At 34.8% G+C, this 6,700-nt stretch overlaps 2 non-coding genes across 2 annotated transcripts; both read left to right on the top strand.

Moving 5' to 3' along the window:
• Nucleotides 1–3,507: 3,507 nt before the first annotated feature.
• Nucleotides 3,508–3,581, top strand: Trnat-agu (transfer RNA threonine (anticodon AGU)). The gene has a single exon. It is a non-coding gene; the product is annotated as a tRNA-Thr (tRNA).
• A 1,779-nt stretch (nucleotides 3,582–5,360) lies between these two features.
• Nucleotides 5,361–5,434, top strand: Trnat-agu (transfer RNA threonine (anticodon AGU)). The gene has a single exon. It is a non-coding gene; the product is annotated as a tRNA-Thr (tRNA).
• The last annotated feature ends 1,266 nt before the right edge of the window (nucleotides 5,435–6,700 follow it).

The following is a 6,700-nucleotide window of genomic DNA, read 5'->3' as shown; positions in this document are numbered from 1 at the left end:
ATTTTTTTTTGTGCAAAAACAACGCGTTTATTGTTTGTGGCAACATCACCGCAGTTTCTACCGTTGTTGTTGCTGCCACAGTTGCTTCTTTGTTGCTGCTGCGATTGTTGTTGTAACAACATAAATATTTTAAATGGCTTCTTATTACAATTTTTCATTATCACGCCAAATCTGACAACTAGAGAAGCCGACAACAACAATAATAACAACTAACCGACAAGTCAAGAAGCTTGCCACTTAAGATTGTCGTTGGCTGCGGCTGCCTCTATGCCAGTTACTTCAACTCAAGCTCGATTACTGCCGGCAATTTTCATAAAGCGAGCAACATTTCTGCGGAGCAACAGAGAGAATTGTTATCAATGAAATTTGCATTTTCATATTACCAAGCGCACAACCAAGCGGCTACTGTGCGAGCCAACAATACCCAAAGACGGCGAAGAAAGCCAATGTAGACAGTGAAGAGAACGAAACAAAAGAAATAAATTTCAGTAAGTGCCTGCGGCTGAAATGGATAACAGCGCGCAGCGACGACGGCAGTGGGAGCCAATGCAAAGGAAGCGATATTTCTCAGTGAAAGAACAACAAAAAAATCACAACAAAAGAATGAGACGAAAACGAAACACACCAACATTGACAACACCAACAGCTGGCCAAATACATATATATACTCCCATCCGATATCGAGATACATGTGCGCTGATTAATGTGGCAAGTCGAAAATTCCACGGCTCACAGGCGTAGCAGAAGAAACGCGGAGAACCGTAGAAGTGGCGAAAGAGCGACTAACCAAAGACAGACATCAAGCAGCTGGAAGCGCTATGGAACTAGTGGCGCAGCCAGCCTCCTTGCGCCTCACTGTGGTCCGCCATAAATGCAAATGAGCTGGCGAACATGGCAGGAAGACAGTGTATGCTGGCGAACACAAAAAATACAAGAAATTTGAAATGCAACAAAAAATCTGCCGAAGGCAAGACTTAATAAACTTTTTTTTGTGAAACTTTTGTCGCTCCAATTCCTTACTGTTCGCAGCTTTATTGAACTAACGGAGCGGAGAACAGGTATCGGTGGCACAAAGTGCAGTAAATGTTTGTACGCGTATGTATGTATAAATATAGGCACATTTTGTTGGCAGAGGGCTTATAAAGAAAGAATGATAATAAAGTAAAAATATAAAGCAATAAGTTGTTAATGAAAAGGCTAACAAAAAACCTTTCTCAAAGCTTTAATTCGTTTAAAAATAAAATAATTATGCTTTCTTAACCCAAATTAATAAGTTTAAATGACAAATCTCGTTCACTTAGCAATTAATCCCTTGGGTTCCGACTGCTGCTCAATACTGCTTTCTCAATGGTGACCTCTACATTGACACGCTAGTGTTTGTCTCATCGTACTCCGATGAAATTTAACCTCACCTGACCCCTAAAAATTCAAATAATCTTTAACTTTAACTTGAAGCATTTCAAGAAAATACTATGAACCAACTTTGGTTGAGATTCATTAAACAATTTCCACATGAAGTCACATTCAACTCTGTTGTACTATCATTACAAGAAAATTTAATAGTTTTCAACATAATTTTTTGAAAGGAATGAAATTGGTAGAATTAAAAATTATCAGAAATTTTGATATTTCGCTCATTTACTTGAATAGTGTCATACCTCAAAAAACACGATTTTTGAGTTGAGTATGCAGAAATGTGCGCAATTTCATCGCCTATATTGTATAAAAAATTCATTCCGATGCGTAGGAAAATAAACCGTGATATAAGAATGTTATGTTGCATTAGTTTTTAACCATAAGAACGATACTTCTCAGTTGTGCCAGAATTAGTTATAATTTTTTTTACGAAATAACGAAATTTTTTTTGTTCCAACACATATTGTGAAAAGGTGAATTTGATTTCCTTTTCAGAAAGAACGACACATTTTGTATTACAACGATATTGGTGAAAAAATAATTAAATTTTTCATATTGCTTTTTTTAGCAAAAACTACACATTTGACTTATGACGGCGAATTTGATTCAAATTTTTCACAAATAACGACAAATAACATTTGTGCCCAAGAAAAAGCGTTGGTACACTCTATTTGGTCCATTTATGCTCAAAATTGTATTTAATATATTACAGGCCACTAGATTTGTCAATAAGCTGATGGCATTTTTATACTCTCGCAACAAAAGTTGCTAAGACAGTATTATAGTTTTGTTCACATAACGGTTGTTTGTAAGTCCTAAAACTAAACGAGTTAGATATAAGGTTATATATACCAAAGTAATTAGGGTGACGAGTAAAGTTCAGGATGTCGGTCTGTCCGTCCGTGCAAGCTGTAGCTTGAGTAAAAATTGATATATCTTAATGAAACTTGGAACACGTGTTCCTTGGCACCATAAGAAGAAGAAGTTCGAAGATGGGCGGAATCGTACCACTGCCACGCCCACAAAATGGCGGTAACCATAAGAACGAGAAAGTGGGCGTGGCCCCGCCCTCTACTAAGTTTTTTGTACAAACCTCGTTAACTACTAAAGCTATATTAACGAAATTTTCAGGAGTCGTTTCAGGCATTTCCTTATATAGTCCAAAAATGGAGGAAATCGGATTATAACCACAGCCACCTCCCATACAAAGGTTATGTTGAAAACTACTAAAAATGCTTTAATTCAATAAGGAAAACCAACAGATACCTTAAATTTCATTATAAAGAAGGTACAGAAGAGCTGTACTCAAAAACCATATCTCCGAAACTATTCATCCAATTTCAATGAAATTCGGTTTGTAATATTTCCATTGCATCCTAACTATGTGTTGTGAAAATAGTCCAAATCGGTTCACAACCACGCCTTCTTCTTATATACCAGAACTTTGAAGACGATCTGAACCGTTTACTTTACAATATATAAAGTAAGCACTAGTGAAGATATCGGAACATAACTTTGCATAAATACTAGATTTATGGTGTGACATCGCCCTTTTACAAATCGTCGAAATCGGACCATAAATATTCAAGGCCTCATATATCGAACATGAGGACCTCAGGGCTTCTAATTTTTTTTTATCGAAAATATAGATAAGTCCCTCAGATATTTTGAAGAAATTTATGGGGAATATCTTTCATTTAATAATATGCCTCCGTGCTGAAAATACAGGTCATAACTTCACCTAACTTCCGTATAACTAATATTAGGGTTTCCAACTTTCAATGGACTTTATACCATATATATGACGAATATTTGGGTCAAATTGTTCCTTACTTGTTCTATATTTTCTAAATAAGAGACAATTGAAAACTTTCAATCGCTCTCCTGAAAAATCGACCTTTTTGAGTTGTGACACTATTCAAGTAAATGAGCGATTTGTTTTCGTATCTATGACTTCATTTTCTTAATTGATATGGTATTTTTCACACAATTCCAATTTAGATATTGCATAGCTATAAATTACCTTCGGAAACAGAATACAGATAAATGTTAGAAAAATTTCAAACAATGCGTAACGGAAACTAGTATAACGGCGCCGTGGCTTAGTTGGTTAAAGCGCCTGTCTAGTAAACAGGAGATCGTGAGTTCGAATCACGCCGGGGCCTAAAGTGTTGAGGATAATTAACACTTGCAGATATTTTTATAAAAGTGTAATATACCTTGATCAAAATTTTAAATTTCTATAATAGATATGATTTATGAAGTTAAAAATTGTATACAAATATAAGAACAAAGTTGTAGTCATATCTGGTACCTGATAAACTATATAGATTATAAGTAATGGACTCACTCGATTGATTTAATTAAAACATATTTTATTGAGTTATAAAATCATTATATCATATGTTCAATCATATTCGTGCTTAATCTTATTATAATTATGGAATTATGTCCACTTAGTTTCCAAGCAGTATTGACCAATATAAAAGATATCTATAAGTAAAGTCGAAAACTACTATATTGATTATATTGGGGCTAGGATAATTGTTTCCCGATTCCTTTTATTTTTTGCTTTAACTAAATTATTATTATGAAAATATTTCCTACCAATTTCTCTAAGAAAAACCAAACATTTGTTGTTTTCGTTGTTGTTGTAGCGGCATAAAACATGGCGCAAGTTATTTGAGGAATGCTGCCGTTTTGACTGTCGGATAAAAATCCGTGTCATTACGTATAACCGACTGTCGTGGAAACGGACTCCCACAATGATCGAGATATTCGGCATAGAATCTATTAGAATAAATATAACTAAGCCTTATGTTAAGTTTATGGAACACTGAACCAAATATATTCATTTTTAATTTCATCATTAATAAATTTTTCAGGTTGACCTTCAATTTCGATATTTGGTAGCTTAACGTGTATTTGGATATCGATATCTTCATTGTTGTTTGATTTGTAAAGTGAAATAATCTGATTAAATTTTGAAACTGTGTTATATGGAAATTAGGCGTGGTTGCAATCCGTTTTCACCCAATATGAATCTGTATTGTAAGCGTGTCAAGAAATATATCTAGTACATAGATGCTGAAATATGAGTTTTTACCTAAAAGTAGACAAGGCCACAATCAAATATTTCCCGGACGTACCTTTCGGTAAATTTAGATATTAAAATTTAATGCTTCTGGCGTTAACTTCTTTAGCAAGCTAATATACATTTAAGAACTCTGTATGTGAGCGAGCGTGGTTAACATCCGATTTCATATATTTTCCCACTAAAATATCAATTTATGAAGAATATAGATACTTGCAAGTCTCGTCGTTATAACTTCAGTGGTTTGTAAAATATGCACATATGTATGAACATCGGATATAGTAGAGGCGAGACACTGCTTTATTTCAAAATATTGTAAATCACAGATGCTCCTCAGTATCTAATTTAAGTATTTTCATTGAATTTTGTGACCTTTATATAGCAATTTTCGGCTAACGGCTTCTTTGGACCAAGGCAATGTTCCCTGAACAGGTGTACCAAGTTTCATTAAGATATCTCAATTTACTCAAGTTGTCGATGGCACAAACAAGCATATATACATCCGAAATTCAACTCGTCTCGCCTTCCTGATCATATTTGTAAACATAAGTATATTTTAATCTCGATTAGGTGTTTGCAACAAACATTACGTTAAAAGAAAGATTATACTATCTAAAATATGTCCCTAGTGTATGAAAATAGAATACAATTAGTGAAATTAAAAAATTATCAAAAAGTTAATATCTCATTGATTGTTTCATGTCTATCAATTAATTTACTTTATTGATTTTGTACTTCTTGAACAGCATACTATTTTCGATATCACATAATTATATAGTACCATCTTCGAAAATACATCATCTTCCGGGAAGTGAAATTTGAAACAATGCATAACGGAAATCGACATAACGGCGCCGTGGCTTAGTTGGTTAAAGCGCCTGTCTAGTAAACAGGAGATCGTGAGTTCGAATCTCGCCGGGGCCTAATGTGTTGAGATATGATTAACACTTGCAAATATTTTAAAACTGGACATTTGTATAAAGGACGAAGAAAGTTGTTATACTGTGATGCAGAAGTATATAAGCCTGTAAAGGAAAGAGAAAGGGTTTTGAACCAAATTTACAAACAACAACTAAAGATTCAATATACAAAATATCCGAAATCTATTGTAAAAATTATGGACGGAAAATATCAATTTATTCCTTATTATAAACAAGAGGATCAAGTCATTCCTTCTAGCAGTCTGTCATCGAATATTAACATCGTTGAATTCAAGATAAACTACAATTTTTTTTTTTTTTTTTGAAATTATTTTTACTAATAACTGAGGTTCCAATGACCTTAGGGTCTGATAAAATATAATTTAAGTAGATTTATAAATTTTCTTTCTAATCCGCTACTCCGCTGTCATTATATTTCGTATCTAGCTATCCAAAAAGAACTCCAAAACTGCTGAAAACAACTAACCTACAATTAATGACACATGACAGCTGCGCAAATCGGCTTAACAATAATCAGCAAATTTTTATGAACAACTAACTGCAATCTCAGCGCAACAAAAACAAAAAATGGAACAGAAAACAGTTAGTGACGGAAGTTAGCAGCAGCAGCTCCCATATAACCACTCATAAAAATAACAATAAAGTTGGTACTTGAATTTTAATCTCAGCCTCAAGCACTTCACACTGCCTCCACAACAACAACAAGGGAGAGTCTTCGCTACAGCCATAAAATAAACCACGCGACAGCATTTAACGCTGAACGACGCACTAAATGTGCTGCTAGCCGGTCGAATATGCCAAACGAGCGCATACATACGCAGCACATTCAGCTCTAATTCGGCTATGTTATCATGTACACTCCCACAGTGGACTGCCTCTTTGCTGTTGTTGGTATGTAATTTTGTATTTGTTACTATTTTTATTTTGTTGTTCGTATTTGCCTTTGTTGTTGTTGCTTGTATTTGATGTTTGCTGCTGTTTATTTGAAACGTCAAACGACACTCGAAGCCAACTGACGCTTGCGCTACCACCAACACTCTGGTCGTACCCAGCAGTGGCACTTAACATGTTGCAATTGCCTCAATAATTGTTTCAATAATCGTAAAAATCACGAAAATGGCGGATACTCAACGGACTCAACGTACTCAATGTACTCAAAATGGGCTGGCTAAGCATGGCTGTGCGGCAGTATTAACGGATGTTACGTATACGCAGCAACAATTGCGGCTGGGAACTGGGTGCTAAGTGG

This window comes from Zeugodacus cucurbitae, chromosome 6 (genome assembly GCF_028554725.1).
Source record: "Zeugodacus cucurbitae isolate PBARC_wt_2022May chromosome 6, idZeuCucr1.2, whole genome shotgun sequence".
NCBI classification, from domain to species: domain Eukaryota; kingdom Metazoa; phylum Arthropoda; class Insecta; order Diptera; family Tephritidae; genus Zeugodacus; species Zeugodacus cucurbitae.
This window is presented reverse-complemented; position numbering and strand designations above follow the sequence as displayed.